The following is a 19,048-nucleotide window of genomic DNA, read 5'->3' as shown; positions in this document are numbered from 1 at the left end:
TTCTTTAGGAAGATCCTCCTCTCACAAAAGCCTCTTGTAACTTGTATATGCAGACAAAGTAGACACAGAAGTACTCATAGAGCATAAAGATACGTGGGTCAACTGTTCACCAGCAGATAGGGAACTTTTATTTAAACTTTTACATAGTACCAGATTTCACCAGCAGGTAATATTGATTTAAACCAAAAATCCTTTCTTTTAACATCTCCACCTCCTCTTCCCGTTGTAACATTGTGACCTTTCCTGGGTCAGTTTTCTAACTTTTATAGCAACTCTGTTACAAAAATGTAACTTTAAATATCCCTAAGAAAAAGAAGATAGCTGCGCTCACTACTAGAACATATGCAAAGGCTGCCAGTACAAAAGTATATCAAACCAGAAATAACGTTATGTGCAAGTACAGCGCCACATCAAGTTATACATAAAAAGACAATGAGTGAACAAAGTCCATGAAGTCCATTATATGAGATACTAAGATGCAGAAATATTGGATAGAAATGAACTCCCAACACCATGAGTGAAGACAGTCCTGACGATCACCACGTGCAAGAAATTTAATAATGCCCTTACCAGAGTTTAAGACCCCCAGTTACGGACTGGGGGGTCTTAAACTCTGGTAAGGGCATTATTCAATTTCTTGCATGTGGCAATCGTCAGAACTGTGTCTTCACTCATGGTGTTGAAGTTCATTTCTATCCAATATTTCTGCATCTTAGCATCTCATATAACGGACTTCATGGACTTTGTTCACTCATTGTCTTTTTATGTATAACTTGATGTGGCGCTATACTTAAATATCCCTAGTTACCAGTAAAGAGTAGGGTATATTTTCCTCTCTGGCTGTCTACACCACCAAACACCACTGTAATGAAGAAGAAGAATGAAGTCTCTTCAAAAGTCAACACTGAGCTCACGGGTTGCTCCTGCTGGACCTTCTACATCACTACAGAACTCAGATTGGCAGGAGGAACCATCAGGTTCAGCAGGAGACACAGGAAATCGACTCTTCCATGAGTGTCACATTCTGAAGAGAACATGAATCAGTGATTCCTGTTCATCAAATTAGTAATCGATACAGCAGGGGAGGTAAGTATTTTACTTCTTTACAGGTACATCTGTTTTTTAACCACTTGCCTACAGTGCACTTTCACCCCCTTCCTGCCCAGACCGATTTTCAGCTTTCAGCGCTCTCACACTTTGACTGAGAATTACTCAGTCATGCAACACTGTACCCATACAAAAATTGTGTCCTTTTTTTCACACAAATAGAGCTTTCTTTTGATGGTATTTGATCAATACTGGGTTTTTTATTTTTTGTGCTATAAATAAAAAAAGACTGAAAATATCGTGAAAAGACGCATTTTTCTTTGTTTCTGTCATAAAATTTTGCAAATTAGTCATTTTTCTTCACAAATTTTGGCCAAAATTTATACTGCTACTTATCTTTGGTAAAAAAACCCCAAATAAGTGTATATTATTTGGTCTTTGTGAAAGTTATAGAGTCCACAAGCTATGGTGCGAATCATTGAAAATTGATCACACTTGATCACACCTGATGTACTGAAGGCCTATCTCATTTCTTGAGACACTAAAAGGTCAGGAAAGTACAAATACCCCCCAAATGACCCCTTTTTGGAAAGTAGACATTCCAAGGTATTTAATAAGGGGCATGATGACTTTTTTGAAGTTGTAATTTTTTCCCACAATGCTTTGCAAAATGAAGATTTATTTTTTTTTATTTTTTTTTTTTTTACAAATTGCCGTATTAACAGGTTATTTCTCTCACACAGCACATGTATACTTGCAACTACACCCCAAAACACATTCTACTACTCCTCCTGAGTATGGCGATACCACATGTGTGAGACTTTTTCACAGCCTGGCCACATACAGAGGCCTAACATCCAAGAAGCAGCGTCCGGCATTCTAGGAGCACAAATTACACATATCATTTCCTGACAACCTATCGCACTTTTGAAGGCCCTGGAGCACCAGGACAATGGAAACCCCCATAAAATGACCCCATTTTGGAAAGCAAACAGCCCAACGTATAATTTTTGAGGCATAATGAGTCTTTTGAATATGTCATTTTTTTCCACAAGTTTTTGGAAAATGTGGAAAGAAAATGAAAACACATTTTTTTTTACACAAAGCTGTCCATTTATGCAATATTTCTAACACATCGCATGTACATAGCAAAACTTGCACCCCAAAATACATTCTGCTATTCCTCCTGAGTATGGCGATACCACATGTGTAACACTTTTTCACAGCCTGGCCACATACATAGGCCTCACATCCAAGTAGCGCTTTACACAAAGTTGTCCATTTATCCACTTTAAGACTGGGCCTATTTTTGACACTTGGTGTTTACAAGCTAAAATCTTTTTTTTGCTAGAAAACTACTTTGAACCCCCAAACATTATATATTTTTTTTAGCAGAGACCCTAGAGAATAAAATGGAGATCATTGCAATATTTTTTATCACACCATATTTGCGCAGCAGTCTTCCAAATGCGATTTTTTTGAAAAAAATTCACTTTTTTGAACTAAAAAATAAGAAAACAGTAAATTTAGCCCAATTTTCCATAATGTGAAAGATAATGTTACGCCGAGTAATTTGATACCCAACATGTCATGCTTCAAAATTGCGCATGCTCACAGAATGGCGCCAAACATTGGTACTTAAAAATCCCCATAGGCAACATTTTAAAAATTTCTGCAGGTTACTAGCTTAGAGTTACAGAGGAGGTCTAGGGCTCAAATTATTGCACTCGCTCTAACGATCTCGGCGATACCTCACATGTATGGTTTGAACACCGTTTACATATGTGGGCGGGACTTGCGTATGCGTTTGCTTCTGCGCGCGAGCTAACGGGGACAGGGCGCTTTAATTTTTTTTTTTTTTCCTATTTATTTTATTTATTATTTTTTTATTTTTACACAGTTTAAAAAAAAAAAATGTTTTGATCATTTTTATTCCTATTACAAGGAATATAAACATCCCTTGTAATAGAAATAGGCATGACAGGTCCTCTTTATTGTGAGATCTGGGGTCAAAAAGACCTCACACCTCACAACTACACTAAAAAAGAAAAAAAAAAAAAAAATTGTTGAAAGAGGAAAAAAAAAAAAGCAAAAAAAGAAAGCGGCCCTTTAAACCGGTTGCTAGGCAACGTCTTTTGACGTAGCTCCGGTCTTCCAAGACCATAGAGTTGAATGAGGGCCATCTTGCCCTCACTCGACTTCCTGTCTCTGAGGATCCGGGATCGGATAGTTTTCCCCGCTGCCGGCTGGGACGCGGCAGGAGGGGGGGGGGCACCTCTTCCCCTGCACCGTAAGGGTAATTCCGCGGCGAATCCGCCACTGGGACCACCTTTATCTGAAAGCCGACCGCCCGCCGTTTCAAAAAATACCGGGGTTATGGGGGCTATCTGCTGCCATAACCCCAGTATTTAGCTTTTAATGGCCGACGCATATAGTCGTTAGGCGGTCAGTAAGTGATTGCATGTATATGGCAAACAGGTGACGATGACTGACGGGGTGACAGGTGACGATGACTGATGGGGTGACAGGTGACGATGACTGACGGGGTGACAGGTGACGATGACTGATGGGGTGACAGGTGACGATGACTGATGGGGTGACAGGTGACGATGACTGATGGGGTGACAGGTGACGATGACTGATGGGGTGACAGGTGACGATGATTGATGAGGTGACAGGTGACGATGATTGATGAGGTGACAGGTGACGATGATTGATGGGGTGACAGGTGACAATCACTGACAGGGTGACATGTGACGATGATTGATGGGGTGACAAGTGACGATCACTGATGGGGTGTCAAGTGACGATGACTGATGGGGTGACAGGTGACGATGACTGATGGGGTGACAGTGATTGATGGGGTGACAGGTGACGGGCGATGGTGCACGGCGGTACTGATGGCAGTCTCTGGTGACCGGTGAACTTTAGGCTATGTTCACATGTGAGCGTAGCGATCGCAGGCAGAATCATTGCGATTCTGCCCGTGATCCAGAAATCATTGCAAATTGAGGGGCGCCTGTGCGTTGCCCGTGATTTGCAATAGCACCCCAAACGCTGTGCGATGTTGCTGCGATTTCCGCCTGCCGAATCGCGGTAACCTCGCGCAAACAACGCATGACGCTCCAAAGAAACTCTTGTACCTTTTTTGGGGCGTCATGCGATGTTTGCGCGATGTTACCGCGATTCGGCAGGCGGAAATGGCGGCAACATCGCACAGCGTTTGGGGTGCTATTGCAAATCAGGGGCAGCGCACAGGCGTCCCGCGATTTGCAATGATTTCCGGATCGCGGGCAGAATCGCAGTGATTCTGCCTGCGATCGCTACGCTCACATGTGAACGTTATGGGTGTCAATTTCTGGGCACTGGTGAGGTGACTGTTGGGTGACAGGGGACATTGGGGGGGGCTGAGGACTGTGTGGGGGGACCTTTATTAGTGTGATTTTTACTTTGTAACATGTGTACAGAGCAGTAACTCACTATTTCTAGCTCTTCTCCCCTCATACTGGAAACTGTATGAGGAGAGAAGAGCTAGTAACACTGAGTTACTGCTCTTTGTTTACATTTTGTGATCGGCTGTGAATGGATTCACAGCCGATCACATAGTAAACAGTCACTGTCAGTGACTGTTTACTACCGCCGGTGACAGCTGTGTTCCTACGGAACACAGTGCCACCGACATGACCGCGCTGCGCGCTCCCGATCGCGCATGCGTGGTCATCTTGTGGGCGCCTTCATTGTGATCGGCTGTGTCATTGGAACACAGCCGATCACGTGGGAAACAGCCACGCCCATTGGCTGTTTCCCCCCTGCCGGTGACGGGGGGTGTCCCGGGGACACCCCGACACCGGCAGTGCACGGCGGCGCGCACGCGATCGCGCGCCTGCCCTGCTTAAAGTGCCGCCGTCATATGACGGCGGCCCAGGATAATGGTCGCACCGCTCCGCCGTCATATGACGGCGGGCGGGCGGCAAGCGGTTAAGGTAAAACATTTTGTGACACGGTGGCTTTAAAAAGTTTGAAAGGAATTACATTTAAAAAATAGGAATACAAGGTTGAACCAAAGTAAGAAGTTAGCTAGAAAAAAATGTACTCTGTAAAATGAAATCGTGGCTCTCAAAGGATCGATGTGATGGACAAAGAGGTATTTGTACTGCAAAACTGTGTATACATTTGTTCTGTGCAAATTCTGGTAAAAGCAATTGTTACTAGACTATTTTTCTGTCTAGGTTGGGCATTCTTCATTTATAGAAACAGCCTAAATCAGGAAAATACTGCATTATGGCCACTAGATGGAGCAGATGATCATAGGATATTTTTCTTATTCATGCTGTTTATTTGAAAGGAGAACATCCGACCTGGAGAGAAGGTAGCCTAGTAACATTAGTTTTTGCCAGGATTCACAGAAAATGTGCATGCAACTTCACTGTACAAGTAGTTCTGTGATTTTTTTTTTTTTTTTTTTTTTTTTATAATTGCACCCCTAAGTGTTTCTTATCAAAATTATATCATTCTAAATTATGTTATGCTTTTAAGTAAAGAACACTGCCACATTTAAAAAAAATGTAAGGTATCATTGTCAAGTTAACCATTTTTAATTGATATGTTGTTTTTCTTTTTCTTTTTTTTTTATTGCGAGCATTGTTTGTGAAAATATGCTGTTAGAAAATTGTCATACCTCAGAGTACCTTAGAGTAAGGAAAAGTTAGAACCTCTTTCAGGATTTTTTTTTTATTTGCGGTTTGTGTGCCTGTTTGGGAGATTTTCCCTCACTTTCTGTTGTTGCACCTGGGTAAGAAGTGAGGATATATATCTAATATTAAAAAACAGATAATGTTAACAGAAAACAGAGGATATTAATAACCTGACAAATGAAAGATTTTCATTGTCCATACAGAAAGAAGGGGGAATACCTGACAGAGCTGTAACCTTTTCCACACTCTAAAGCAGGGATCCCTAAACTATGGCCCTCCAGTTGTTCAGGAACTACCATTCCCACCATGCCTAGTTATGTCTGTATTTGTCAGAGATTTACAATGCCTCATGGGACATGTAGTTCCGCAACAGCTGGAGGTCCTTAGTTTGGCGATCCCTGCTCTAAATGTACTATATGTAAATGTTTTTGCACACTGATTCCAAGTTGGAAAATGTGTGAATCCTGGGTGAAAGTTGGCTAAATCTTATGTGAAAACATTTATAAATAGATAATGACGTTTTTACCAGAATGTCTGTAAAAAAAGCCTTTCTTGACAAAGAAAATACATGTTTGAATTACCTGAATTGTAAAATGTAAACTTGTAAATGTTGTACATACTACTTTATAAAAACACCCTTAATTTGTTAAAATGTGTGGTGATGTTTTTTTGTTTGGGGTTTTTTTTGACAAAATTAAATCTTTGCATTTTTTTTTTTTTTCATTTTGTGTGTGTGTAAAGGTGATCATGTTACTTTAAACAATGTGGAGATTTTTTTAAAGCTGACTGGTTTTCATTCATTGAAAAATACTATAATGCCAGAATCCCACACCTTTGTCTGGCTTCCTTGGGCTTATTCGCATCTAATGAATATAATGCTCAGGAAATAGATTTAAATTCCAGCTCAGGCTCTCAAATGGAGCAGCTTGGACCTCAAGTGCATTCTAGGTGCAGCATGCTTGTACATTGTAACGCTCCTGCGTTTTTATAGTAAGCTGGATTTGCAGCTGCAGAATCTCCACTCAGTAGTCATGTAGAGATGTGTTGAAACACCAGATCCAACTCTCCAGACTCATCACTGTGGGCTTGTCAGCTTCAGCATACAGATATACACACACTCAATAAGATGTTCCTGGAGTGATGGGATGTATATGACAGTATGGAGGTGATGTGCTGAAGGGACAGGTGTGAGCAGTGACAGCAATGATAAGCACTTGATAGAAATGTTCAGGAGAGTAGTAGATGGTAATAGGTAGAATGCAGATAGGTTAGTGATCATGTATGGTAACAGGTGGTGAGGACAGCAGATGATATATACAGGATAGACTAACCCAGTGCAAGGATAGATGGTAGTAGACTCAAGAGCTAGCAATCTATGTAACAATGCAGATGATAGAATTAGTATGCATAGATAGTAACAGTCCTTAATGTGCAGAGGTAGATAGTGTAAGTTAGTTATGGAGGAATCCCCTGTGGGGTACTTATCACTAGTAAGGTTAGTAAGTAGAGGGGTCCGGTAGTGAGGGAGTGATCCGGTAGCGAGATACGGGATCAGTAGCGAGGTTCCGGTTTGTTCCAGGTAAAGAGAATAGCTGGAGGCTCCGGCAGCATAAGACAAGGCTTGTGAGCATGCGGTAACATTGAACGAACAATGTGAGAGAGAAAGCCGGCGATTGAAATAGCCGCTCAGAGCGGCGCTCAGCGATGATGTCATCCGGCTTAAAGGTATATGCGTTCCACCTAACTAAAAAGGTGGGACGCAATATAAAAAGGAAAATGGGCAATAAGGGTACCAAAGGTACCAGAATCTTACATACATTATGAAACACTTACCACCTGGTGTGCCCTTCTCCAGTGATTAAAGGGCTAGTCACCTCTCTGCTACCAATGCTTCTTCAAGGTCCCATGCCACTCCTATTTGGCTGTTAGACAGCCACGATGATATAACTCCTGCACATGCACCCAGAAGTTTTATCCACCATTACTTCCATATTGGGAATGTATGTTACCGTTACTATTTTAACATCGGATGCAAGGTTGTATTGCCAGTTATAATTACTCCCATAGTGTAGTATTTAAACTCAAAGTATTTATTAAAAAATAGTAACTCTTACACTCAATTTGGTAAAAAAAAACGATTGGTTATGTGCAGCATATAGGTTTCCAACATCACTTCTGGTCTGGGATGCCCTACGCATTACGTCACGTCACATGACTTTATCATGCCTTTTGTCACCTTTGGACTGCAGCATTGTCCGTTTGAGGAGAGGGGAGGGGAGAGGTAGATTTACTAGCAGATTTAAATGCACAAACAAATTGAAGCCAAACTCCAACAAACACTTTTAAAAACGTGGGGTTCAGCTTCAAGTGGAGAGTTCTCAGAGAGGTAATCCAAGCTACATGTAAGGTTAAAGGGCTTCCTGCCTGTGTTTTTTGGTCAGAGTGTACAGCAAACAAATATATTCCCATGCAGGGGTAAGAAACAATCCAAAAAAAAAGTCCAGCAAAACAGTTTTAAGCCTCCTGGCTAGTAAACAGACCTCACTGGGTCTGCTCCAGTCCTGCAGACAGTTCCCTGAGCCTGCTTGTCACCTTTCTCAGCACCATCAACAGATTGACATAGGGAAGACAAATTATACCCCAAGTGGGAAGCAAGGTGTGGCCAGTGCTTAACGTAATTTGTAAAGTCAGGTTGTGACTTTACTAGTATCCCCTCTGGATAATACAGTTATTAACTACAATGCAGCTATGCGGTCAGGTGATTCCCCCCTCCACTCTCTTCCCCTATGTATGGAGAGAAGCGGGAGAGGCTGAGATTCCCCCTGTGATGTCAGCCAGCTAGTAGAGGCAAGTCACGTGACCGCACAGCGGCGGTGTGAGAACAGGTCATTTTTAAAAAAAACACATACACTGAAGTTAATAAATGCATAGTCCAGCAGTGGATACATGTATTTTTGCTGCATATTACAGCGGGAGGGGCAGGGAGGAGATGGGCTCTCATGGTGACAGGGAGGGAGGGGGAGAGACACACAGCAGAGAGCAGGATGATGGAGGCACGTAAACTAACCACAGTATCTTGGTTTAGCAGCCATGATTACCGTGGTCAGCACACACAGGGGGACACAGGAACAGGCAGGATCAACCAGGTATATTACAACATATAAAGAGACAAATAAATGGCACAAGCACTGTGCTATAGATCATGCCTTAAAAGGATCTTTTTTTTTTTTTTTTTAGGGTTACAACCACTTTAAATTCTTGGTGCCACCCATTCTCCTTATGAACCGAAAAATTCACTGTGTCAGATACACTCCATTGACAAGTGACAGGAGCAGTTACAACAAACAGTTATTTTCCTTTTGGGATAAAGATTTTACATAAATAAAAGCTGTAGCTGAGACAATCTACAAGAGAATGTTTTTTTTTTTTTTTTTTTTTTTAAAACAGACCTACTGGCTGGCTCACCAGAGAAAATGAGAAGAAAGAAAGCAATCAAAACAGTTACATAGTTAGTCAGGTTGGGAAAAGTCCATCTAGGTCAACCAATAAAAAAAACAACCAAACAATCCCGTATACACAATCCTATACTCAGTTGATCCAGAGGAAGGTGAAAAACACCAGCAAAGCATTATCTAATTTGCTTCAGCAGGGGAAAAAATGTCTTCCTGATCCCCCGAGAGGCAATAAGATATTCCGTCAATCAACTTTACCTATAAATATTAGTACCCAGTTATATATTATGTACATTTAGGAAAGAATCCAGGCTTTTTTTAAAAGCAATCTGCTGAGCTGGCCAGAATTACCTCTAGAGGGAGTCTATATTACATTTTCACAGCTCTTAGTGAGAAGAAAACTTTCTGTATTTGGAGACTAAATCTCTTTTACTCTAGATGTAAAGAGTCCCCCCCTTGTCCTCTGTGATGACTTCAAAGTGAATCACTGAACACCAAGTTCGCTATATGGACCCCTCATGTATTTGAGCATGTTAAACATATCCCCCCTTAATCTTCACTTCTCAAGAGAGAATTCATTCAGTTCCTCTAAATTAGCCTCATAGCTGAGCTCCTCCATGCCTCTTATCAGTTTGGTTGCCCTTCTCTGCACTTTATCCTGTTCCCTGATATCCTTTTTGAGAACTGGTGCCCAAAAATGAACTGCATGTTTCAAAGAAAACTAATGCAGCCACTATAAGAATTGGTAAGCTGCAAAAAAATGGAATGTTTGCTTTTGGGTTTAACCACTTCTGGACCGGAAGGTTTTCCCCCTTAAAAACCAGGCCATTTTTTACAATACGGCACTGCGTTATTTTAACTGACAATTGCACGGTTGTGCGAGGCTGTACCCAAATAAAATTGATGTCCTTTTTTTTCCCCACAAATAGAGCTTTCTTTTGGTGGTATTTGATCACCTCTGCTATTTTTATTTTTTGCGCTATAAACAAAAAAATGACAATTCCGTAAAAAAAAAAAAAAAAAAAAAAAAAAAAAAAACAATATTTCTCTTACGTCCTCTGACAGTCGCCGCCGCCTCTAAGTCATCACTGTTGGGTATTGACTTCCACTCCGCAGGAGTAGCTAGGCATAAAGACTCAGTCAAAAGAACAAAGGCATTTGCATATACACACCCATGGGGGCTGTCCCATCTGGTCAATACCCCCCTGCAGTGACCACTCCCAACTCAGTTTTAATCTGCCTAGCGTCAGGAGTAGTTAGGCTTCCCTGTGCTGGGGCTACAGTCTCAGCCTATCTAATCTTTTATTTGATTTTCTTTGAAAATGTCAGTTTTTTCTTAATTTACTAGCTGTTTATTTTGTCAGCTTTAGTTTTAGTCGACTGTTCGGAAGAAGATGGATTCATGCGGTGCTGGAATTCGGACTGGCCGCCCTGGGTCTCCAGGGCAGAGGGTCAGATGGACCCCCAGCCCGCCATCGAGCGTTCAGCTATGGTTCGCCCTGGCATTATGAACGACCCATCCCTCTTCGCAGCAGGGATGCAGCCGGGAGGTGGCTACCTCACTGGATGCATCTGCGATGCTGCAGTGCAATGTCCCTGGCTAACGGCATTCCCTGTCAGATGAGGACAGCGGCTTTCCGTTCTGAGAGGCTCCCCACGTCATCTGGTACAGGTAAGTACTTCTGTGTGGGGCCTCTGTCTGGGGTGGCAGTCTGTGTTGCTGTGTGTTCCCCATGTCTGTGCGACTCCCTGATGCGGTCCCTGCGGGGATCGCTTGTACATGCGCTGCGGTGCTGTGTGTTTTTGGGGTCCCCTTCCCTGTGTCACTTCGGTGTTGGTGGGGGTGCAGACTGAGTGTGTGGCGACCGCAGCGGGTGAATCCGCGCGGTCCGCCATTTTAAGTATGGGCAGGCATGTTGGGCTTCTTTGTGGGCTATCTACATGCTGTTTTTGGCGCCATCCGCCGCCATTTTGCGGTATCCGAACGATCATTCCGACCGCATGTTCGGCGGCCATTTTGGCGGGGCCTTCCATGCAATCCTATGGGGCAGCCATTTTCCCTGAGTCATGCAGCCTATACGTTCAACCTACTCTAGCAGCAAGGACATCGGTGGCAACACTCTGCGGGGCTCTGCAGGTTATTGCTCTCAATATTTTTCTGTATTGTCATTTCTAGCTCAGTTTTGTCTTCTCCTGTTTGGGGGTCTTTGTCACTGTAGCTGTAGCGGTGGGCTGCGCACTCCACAGCGATCTTAAAGGGGCAGTACAAACTTTTTTTGCACTGTTTTGTCATTTGAGCAATGGATTCTCGGGACAGTAAATTCCCCCCAACTCTGGTGGGGGTTCCCAGTTCTCCTGTGGCCCCTCTGAGACCTGATTTGGCCGCTGTAGTGGCGTCCTTGGTGTCAATCATGGAAATGCTGATGGTTGAACGTGCTGCTAAAAAAGAGGCCCAGATTGTCTCTCTCCTCTGATTCAGATGGTGATATGGCTGCTGCTGCTGCTGCGAGCGTGCCCTTTTCAGGGTCTCGCTGATCCTTGGACCCGCTGGGGTCTGAGGGGGAGGCAGAGGTGGAAGGGGTTGATACCTCTTCCCCGGGGTCGCCTGAAGAGCGGGCGAACATGGATGAATTAATTGTTTTCTGTTAAGGAAACACTGCATTTGGAGGATGAGCCCAGTCCTCCGGGCATTGTGTCCTCATTTGGGACGCACAGGACCCGCAAGTCGGCGCAGATTTTTCCCTGCCCCAGCTGAGTTTCATTACACGGTTAATGAAATATGGCGCACGTTAAAACGTCCATTCCTGGTGCCTAGTCGGTTCAAATTGCTTTATCCCTTTGCTCCGGCTACGGAATCACGATGGTGTGTGTCTCCACAGGTAGATCACACTGTGGCCGTATTAAACAAGGCTACATTGGTTCCTTCCGGTTTTCCAGGATCCCACGGACCGGGGGTTGAAGTCTCTAGCCCGCCATTCCTATACGGTGGCGGGCTCGTTGCTCAGACCCATTTTCGCGTCCGTTTTGGTGGCTCAGGCGGTGGCTGAATGGACTAGGAAGCTTAGGAGCAACCTCGTGCCTGATGATGTTCCGCCTGCCCGGCTGGAAATGGTGGATCAAATTCACCAAGGAATCATGTATTTGTGTGATGCGGCCTTAAATGAGGCCCCTTTAGTGGCACGCCTCTCTAGTGTCTCGGTGCTTAACCGGCGACTGATATGGCGGAAGAGCTGGTCGGCTGACCAGTCCTCGCGGGAAACAGTTGCTGATTTTCCCTATGCTGGCTCTCGCCTTTTTGGCAAGGCGTTGGATACCCTGGTGAAAGGCGTCACAGGGGGCAAGAACACTTTGCTGCCCCAGAACCCGAAGAACAAGTCCTTTCGAGGCAAGCGGGGTTCTGCTCCTAGATCCACTCAGGGGTCCTTTCGTGCCTTTCGGAACCAATCCAAGGGCAAGCCCTTCAAGGCCCAGGGCAGTCAGAAGAAGCCCTGGGCAGGTAAGCAGAAGTCAGGCAATGCCGGCTCGGCGGGTCAGTCCGCCTCTGCCTGAAGGGGCGCCCTCACCCATTTCTGGGGTGGGGGGACGTTTGCACGGTTTCCTCTGACCTTGGCTGCTCCGGATATCGGACAGGTGGGTTCCGGAAATCGTTCGATCGGGATACAAGATCGAATTCCTTTCCCAGCCGGCGAACGGATTCTTTTCCTCAAATCTTCATCTGCCTCCGGGGCGTCTGCAGGACCTGCACCAAGCGGTGCAGGACCTTACTTGCTCAGGGGGTGATTGTCCCAGTGCCTCATCGGGACAGGTTTCGGGGGTTCTTATTCAAATCTGTTCACTGTGCCCGGAAAGGAGGGCAAAATGTGTCCTATTCTGGACCTGAAAGTACTGAACCGCTTTGTGCGTGTTCGGAATTTCCGTATGGAGTCTCTCCGTTTGGTGGTGGCCTCCTTGAGTCCAGGAGAATTCCTGGCCTCGATAGATCTGAAAGATGTGTACCTGCACGTCCCCATTTTCGAGGGTCATCAGCGGTACCTTCGATTTGCTATCGCAGAGGACCACTACCAGTTTGGGGCGTTGCCTTTCGGTCTCGCTTCGGCGCCAAGGATTTTTACCAAAGTGTTGGCGCCAGTTCTGGGCCTGCTGAGGGCACAGGGCATTGCGGTCTTAGGTTACCTGGACGATCTACTTCTGGGATCACGTACCAGCCAGGACCTAGTGCGCGATCTGTCCACCACGGTACAGACACTCCAGGAGTTCGGATGGACCATTAACGTTCAGATATCGACGTTGTCTCCATCGGTTCGTCTTCCCTATCTGGGAATGATTCTGGACTCTGCTCAGGCAAAGGTGTTCTTGCCGGAGGACAAGCTCCGGACCTTGCAGGACGAGCTCAGGTCCCTCAGGGACAACCCGTCCTCGTCACTCAGGACCTGTATGCGGGGCCTGGGGTTGATGGTGTCGGCCTTCGAGGCGATACCCTTTGCTCAGTTTCACACGCGGGCTCTCCAAGCGGAGATCCTGGACAGGTGGGACAGTCTGCCTCAGTCCCTGGATCTGAGTGTCTCCTTGAGTCATCAGACCAGATTGGTTCTTCTGCAGTGGCTCCAGTCCCCGTCGGTGGCGGAAGGCAAGTCCTTCCGTTCTTAGGTGTGGACGGTGATTACCACAGATGCCAGCCTGTCGGGCTGGGGGGGGGAGTCCTGGGCAACCTGTTTGCCCAGGGCACTTGGTCGGAGGACGAGTCCTCCCTCCCGATAAATGTGCTGGAATTGCGAGCGATAAAACTCTGTCTCTTCCAGTGGTGGGGCCGTCCTGTCCAGGTACAGATGGACAATGCTACCGCGGTGGCTTACATCAACCACCAAGGGGGCACCAGGAGTGCTCGGGCGGCCCGGGAGGTGACCGACATTTTGTCTTGGGCCGAGACTCATGTCCCGGCGGACTCAGCAGTTCACTTCCAAATGCTTTGTGCGAAGTGGGGATCCCCGGACGTGGCTCTGTTCGCGTCTCGGCTAAACCGACAGGTGGAAAGGTTCGTGGCATGAACGCGCGATCCGCTGGCGGACGCCTCGGATGCGTTAGTGGCCTCTTGGCATTAGTATCGTCTGATGTATGCCTTTCCTCCGATTCAGTTGCTATCCAGGTTCCTCCGCAGGTTAGCCTCGGAACCGCACCTGGTGATTCTGGTGGCGCCGGACTGGCCACGCCGGTCCTGGTACGCCTCCGTGGCGACTACCTCTGCGGGAAGATCTCCTGTCTCAGGGTCCGATCTTCCATCCTGCTTTACGGCCGCTGGCTTTAACGGCCTGGCTGTTGAGACCCAGGTCCTGAGGGACAGGGGTCTCTCTTCTGAAGTCATTCCTACTCTTGTCAAGGCTAGGAAAACCTCCTCTGGTAAGATCTATTACCGTACTTGGAAGGCTTATTTCGCCTGGTGTGAGTCCAGGGGGTTCTCTCCTCGTTCGTACTCCGTGTCAAGAGTGTTGGCTTTCCTCCAGTCTGTGGTGGACCAGCGACTGGCGCTGGCCACGATCAAGGGCCAGGTGTCCGCACTGGCTATTCTTTTCCAACGCCCTGTGGCGTCTCATTCTCTGGTTCGCACCTTCATTCAAGGTGTGCGACATTTGGCTCCTCCCAGGAAGAAGCCCTTACCTCCATGGGACTTGAACTTGGTTCTCTCCGTGTTACAGCGTGCTCCCTTTGAAAACATTCGGGATATATCGTTGTCTCTGCTGTCTAAGAAGGTTGCCTTTTTTGGTGGCGATCACTTCGGCTCGCAGGGTGTCGGAACTGGCAGCGTTATCTTGCCGTTCTCCATACTTGGTGATTCACCGGGATAAGGTGGTCTTGCGTCCGCATCCCTCCTTTCTTCCTAAGGTGGTCTCTGAGTTCCACATTAATGAGGACATTGTCCTGCCTTCGCTTTGTACAAAGCCTAAGCATCCTAAGGAGGTTGCTCTGCACTCCTTGGATGTTGTCAGGGCGATCAGGGTTTACCTGTCGTCCACGGAATCCTTTCGGAAGATCGATTCCCTCTTTTATCCTTCCTGAGGGACCTCGGAAGGGCATGGCTGCATCTGCAGCGACTATTGCCAAATGGATCAGACAGACCATTGAACAGGCTTACGCCTTGAAGGAACGGGTTCCTCCCTTCCCTGTTAAGACGCACTCTACCAGATCTGTGAGTGCGTCCTGGACCTATTGGCATCGGGCTTTGGTGGCTCAGGTGTGCAAGGCTGCGACTTGGTCATCGGTGCACACTTTTTCCAAGTTCTACAAAGTAGATGTTCTGGCATCAGCTGATGCTTCCTTTGGCCGCAAGGTTCTCAGTGCGGCTGTGCCATGAAGGACCCTTATTTTTTTGTGGGTCCCTGGCTGTTTGTATTTGCTTTCCTGGGCTGTTGCTCCTGTTGAGCATTGTTTTCTGTTGCCCAGCAGGTTCTCTTACTGTCATGTAAGGTTCCTTTCTCTGATGTGGGTACTGCGTTGCCTTTTTCTACGGTTGCGTCTCCTACCCCTCATGTCTATACTGCTTTGGGACATCCCAACAGTGATGACTTAGAGGCGGCGACTGTCGGAGGACGTAATAGAAAAAGGAATTTTTGTAAAATCTTACCTGTAAAATTCCTTTCTCTGCGTCCTCCGACAGTCGCCGCCCCCGCCCCTCTTTTGGGGTTCTTATTACCTACTGCTATGCTACCAAACTGAGTTGGGAGTGGTCACTGCAGGGGGGTATTGACCAGATGGGACAGCCCCCACGGGTGTGTATATGCAAATGCCTTTGTTCTTTTGACTAAGTCTTTATGCCTAGCTACTCTTGCAGAGCGGAAGTCAATACCCAACAGTGATGACTTAGAGGCGGCGGCGACTGTCGGAGGACTCAGAGAAAGGAATTTTACAGGTAAGATTTTACAAAAATTCAGTTCTTTTACTTTCTGCTCTAAAAAATTCCCAATAAAAAAAATTAAAAATCACATTTTAGGCCAATATGTATTATGCTACAAATTTTTGGTAAAAAAAATGCCAATAAGTGTATATTGGTTTGAGCAAAAGTTTTTGCATCTACAAACTAGGGGAAAAATTTGTCATTTTTATTTATTTTTTACTAGTAATGGCGGGGATCAGCGATTTTTAGTGGGACTGCTACATTGTGACGGACAGATCAGACACCTAACTGATATTTTTGACTCTTTTGGGGTAACCAGTGACATTACTACAGTAATCAGTGCTAAAAATATGCACTGTTACTGTACTAATGACACTGGCAGGGAAGAGGTTAAATGTGTCCCTAGGGAGTGCTTTCTAACTGTGTGGGGGTTGTATTCGCTGAATGAACACAGAGACCTGTGTTCCTAAATAAGAGAAACACAGGATCCCTGTATTCATTACTGACAGAACAGCGGTCTGTCGTGTTTACAACGCCAGACCGCTGTTCTCTCTTCACAGGGAGCGATCGCGGGTGCCCCACTGATTGGCTCCCCCTATAGCCAATCAGCACGTGTGCGCGCTTCTGGCGGAAACCGCTTTCCCCCACTAGTGGTCCCGCGAAACAACGTACAGTTACGTCATTTCGTGGGACTTTTGCCGCAGTATATGTACTACCGGCAGTCGGCAAGTGGTTAATACTGCTTTCGCTAAAATCTGGAGATCAGCTTTGAAACTGACTAAAATGCACTTTGAACACTGCAGATCTTTTTGACCCCTGATATTAGACATACAGGGATGAACAAAGCAACTGTCCTTGGTGTGCACAAACGGCACATCTTCAAGAACTGTATTTTGTACTAGGTTCTTTAGTATTGATTTTCTGTCATATTATAGGTCGGCAGGAAAACAATTGGCTGATATTGTTGTGTGCATCTTTACACAAGAGGGCCAAAGTAATATCATCATTGAAAGTAAGGCTATTGTAAGGTTGTTCTTAGGGAATTAGGGCACATTCACACTTTTGTGTTGCAGTAACGTGGTTTTAACTCTGGGGCACAGTTATATGTGCATTGCAGTGCACTGTCATTTATTCCTAGGGGCACCAGAAAGCACATATATATAGGCACCGGTGTACCACAAATGTAAATACTCTGCTTTGTGTTGTGCTGCATTGTAAAAAATGGTTTAAATTAATGGGCTGCCCTAACAATACATCCTAATGCTCAAACACTTGCGCTAATGCACATTCTTGCAAACACCACTGCACTCATTTTCTTATGTACAGCAGTTTTTTTCCCCTTCCCTGCATAGTAGCAGTGTGATAGTCAGCAGCCCAGATTATGGTAACAGAATCAGGAAAATTAGCAAAGTTTAGCAAATAGATGTGTATAAAATGTTCAGAAGCAGGAGGACGATTTTGGAGTTGTAGATGGCTGTTAGGCCCCTTTCACATGTGCGGACCATTTGTCCATTGTTTATCCATCTGTTTCCGGATGAAAAACAGACATTAATGCATGTCTATGGACAAATGGATGATGATCGGTTTACATCCGCATATGTTTTTTGAAATGGATCATAGCTTTATTTTTAGTCTGTTTTAAAAAATTGGAAACGGACCTAAACGGATGTAAACGGACAAATGGTCTATTTTTCTATCCATTTTTTCATTGGTTGCTCGGAGCCTGCACCCGCTGGCGTCTTAACAACCAGAGACGTATCTCTGCTACTGGATTTCCGCTGACAGCAGAATGTAAACAAAGGATATTTTTTTTTAAAATGCAGCTACCGGGGGCCTTGTGTACAATAGACCAACAGATGGTCGTCCCTATGGAATTGCAAGCGGTGGGCCTGATGGTGTCTACCTTTGAGCCAGTTCTGTTTGCACAGTGTGTGCAAGGAAAGGGGCAAGAGATGAGCAGTGTATACAGTGAGGGGCAGTGTGTACATACAGGCTCCCTTACTTGCCAGCTCCTTTGTTTTAAATACTTTAGCTCCACAGAAGGGGCATCCCCACAGGTAAAGTAGAGAAATGGGGGGGCTACAGGTGATGTCAACTCGCCCCTTTGTTTACTTTAGCACCAGAAAATGAGCTGTCATTCCACCCTACTGCTAAAGTAATGAAAACAAAGAAGCCAGCAATTACATTCAGAGCCAGTGTTCTGCCGAAAACTCCAATTTGCCAAAATCTTCAACCAAGTCACTTCCGGTGACTCTCCAGCAGCAATAATTGGAGATTTCGACGAGTTGGCTGTTTTGATAAAACACTGGCAGCCTATACATTACGGTACACAATATAATGAGTGGGCATTGTTAGTTCCCCCGCTAGTAACCAACAATATGGCCACTTCCAAGGCGACGACAACTTTTTTCCCAGTGTTCCATCAAAACAGCCAACTTGTCAATGTACCAAACTGTTTATGCTGCCAGTGTTCTGTGAAAACAGCCAGCTCGTCAAAATCTCCAATTATTGCTGCTGGAGAGTCACCAGAAATTATGTGGTTGGAGATTTTGGTGAGTTGGAGTTTTTGGCAGAACACCGGCAAGTGAGGGAAGCCTGTATGTACACACTGCCCCCTCACTGTATACACTGCTCCTCTCCTCTACTGCCCCTCTCCTTGCCACAAAGAGGACCTGTCACCTGTATGCTAATGCATAGGGTGCTATTGGTTTCCTATGTGATGGCAAAAAAAACATGTTAGAATAAATAAATAAATAAAAGGCAAAGAAAAAAAAAGTTGGGGTGCTTACGTAAAAAAACAGCAATAATGCTACACATGTTACATATCATCGTGCATGCCATCATCGTGCAAAATCAATGATCTCAGCACCAGAGCTCATGAGTAACACTAAACTGATGACCTGTTGGTTGGAGCTTTTAACACGTCACCTATGGAAAATATAGGGTATTGAAGGTTCTTTACTGTTTCA

Source organism: Pelophylax lessonae (assembly GCF_965119305.1).
Source record: "Pelophylax lessonae genome assembly, chromosome: 1".
Classification (NCBI taxonomy): Eukaryota; Metazoa; Chordata; class Amphibia; order Anura; family Ranidae; genus Pelophylax; species Pelophylax lessonae.
This window is presented reverse-complemented; position numbering follows the sequence as displayed.